The sequence below is a fragment of the Sardina pilchardus genome, chromosome 20 (assembly GCF_963854185.1).
Source record: "Sardina pilchardus chromosome 20, fSarPil1.1, whole genome shotgun sequence".
NCBI classification, from domain to species: Eukaryota; Metazoa; Chordata; class Actinopteri; order Clupeiformes; family Clupeidae; genus Sardina; species Sardina pilchardus.
The window spans coordinates 31401068-31403567 of record NC_085013.1 but is presented as its reverse complement, the minus strand read 5'-3'; the positions used below and the strand labels follow the sequence as shown (position 1 = coordinate 31403567).

General features: G+C 48.2%; 1 protein-coding gene across 1 annotated transcript in view; it reads right to left on the bottom strand.

Annotated features, from left to right (window-relative positions):
• Nucleotides 1-2500, bottom strand: part of LOC134067330 (fibroblast growth factor receptor-like 1) — a 39664-nt gene that overhangs the window by 13032 nt on the left and 24132 nt on the right. The gene's annotated exons all lie outside the window — the stretch shown is intronic.

Genomic DNA, 2500 nt, shown 5'->3' with positions numbered 1-2500 from the left:
CTTGTCCCAAGGCAAAGTTGGCATGTCGGACGGAGCGGCGTAATCGCCAGTGTAGGCTACCCGTGACACCACAGACATACAAGACAGACAGATAAACAAAAGCCAAATAAATAATAAAACAAACAAAAACAGAAAAGTCCACGTTAAAGTAGTCCAATTGACTGCATCCAAAGTCCCATGGCATTGATGGCACATAGCTTAATCCGGAGGGTTCAACGGCGCTATACAGGCCGGCTGGAGAGCAGCATAACAGAACAGTCAGAAGTCCTGCAGATCAGCAACTCAGTGGACCCCGACAGCGACAGTTTGCCTTTAGCTTCTGATGTTAGCTGATGTTAGCTCGATCCAGATTCCAGGCAGCAGACCATGGCAGTTTTGCAGGCCAACGGTAGCTCGGCGGTAGCAGCACATCGCCCGCAGTTGGTAGCCGGTCCTCAGCTCTCCTGACCAATCCTGAAGCAGCGCCGCTCACGGATGGAGGATGAGAGGCCCAAGGCAAAAGCTAGCCATCATCAGCGTTCATGGCATCAGCAAAGTTGTACGCAAAAACAAATAAATAACTACAAAAAACGAACAGAATAAACATAAAATTACAAAAATGACACAAAAACAAACAAAAACATGATGCCAGACGGAGCGGCGTGTGTCGCCAGCGTCCCTGTAACCTAGCAACCAGCAAGTCACGTAGCAGCTGTGGCGGCAACATAGGTCGGCAGCAGGAAAGGTTCCGGTGGTAGATATACGGACATATGAATTCAGACAGCACAACAAAAAAAAAGCCCCTTCTGTAAAAAGTCTGAACATTGCGGAAATGTACGTCTGTCTTAAAGCGGCTTATATCTCCGTTTCTAGAAGACAAACAGGGATTTTGATGAAAACCAGCCACTGTTTAGCTTGGAATTTCTCAGGAATGGAGACACGTAGACATAAAGGGTTTTCATCCACTGAGAGCTCAGAGTCTCACCTTTCAAATGAGCCATAGTATGTGTCCATAACTATAACATAGAATACGCTGTGGCTCTACAAGAATAGTCAAAAATGATCTAGCTTGCCGGCACTCAAAATCAGTGCGGCATTCAAAGAGTTAAGGTATGCTGGAGGTCTTCTTCTGTGTGGGCTACAATAGCATTGTCGTCTGCGTACTGCAGCTCCATGATGGATGTGGAGGAAAGCTTGGACGGTGCAGATTGAACAGCTTGCCATCAGTTCTGTATATGATCTGGACACCAGTTGGCAAACTGTGTCCAGTGAGATGGAGGATGGCCGCTATGAAGACTATGAAGAGGGTAGGGGCAATGATGCATCCTTGTTTGACACCAGTTTCAACACTGAAGGGTTCAGTCTCACTGCCATTACAGAGGACAACTGCTGTCATGTTGTCATGTAGGAGCCTTAGCATCCTGATGTATTTTTCTGGGCATCCACATTTTAACAGGATTTTCCAGAGAGCCTGCCGATTGACAGAGTCGAAAGCTTTTGGTGAGGTCTATGAAAGCCATGTAAAGTGGTTGCTTTTGTTCTTTGCATTTCTCTTGCAGTTGTCTTGCTGTGAAGATCATGCCAGTGGTGCCACGGGCAGGACGGAAACCGTACTGAGATTCAGGGAGATTCTCCTCTGATAGGGGGAGGAGTCTCTTGAAGAGGGTACAGGTATGATCTTCCCTGTGGTGGACAGGAGTGAGATGCCCCTGTAGTTCCCACAGTCTGCTTTGTCACCCCTCTTGAAGAGGATGACAATAAGTGCATCTCTGAGGTCTGATGGCATTTCCTCTTTGTCCCAGATCTTCATGATGAGTGCATGTATGTGATGACTGAGGTTAGGCCCTCCAGCCTTCAGGATCTCTGCTGGTATTCCATCAGGACCAGTGGCCTTGTTGTTACGCAATGCTGAGACAGCACTTGAGACCTCTGCCAGGCTGGGGGGGGGGGGGGGGGGGGTCACTCATGCCTTCCTTAATGGGATACTGCGGAATTTTGCCAAGCACCGCCTCATCAACCGGTGTTCTCTGGTTTAGCAGCTCCTCAAAGTGCTCTTTCCAACGGGCCTGGATCTCCTCCTCTGTTTTAAGGATCTTTTGCTTGTCTTTAGACCAGAGGGGATTGGATCCACGGTAGCTGGGTCCATAGATTGCTCTGGTGGCGCTGAAAAAGCCTCTGGTGTCCCCTATTTCTGCAAGGTGTTGAATTTCATGGGCCTTTTCTGTCCACCATTTGTTTTTAAGTTCTCGCACACGGTGTTGAACAATAGCCTTTGCTCTGGAGTGAGCTTCCCTTTTGGCTTCTGCCAGGCACTAAAGGTCAGGCGTTTGTTAGAGATGAGCTGTTCTATTTCCTGGTCATTTTCATCAAACCAGACCTGATTGTCTAGTTTTTAGGCCCAAGATTTCATGGCTGGCGCTCATTATGATGTTCCTCAGAGAGCTCCAGTGTGCCTCAGCATCGTCATTGTCAGCAGGGTATCACATAGAGCAGCTTGGAGGAGTTCAGGTGCCTTTCAAGG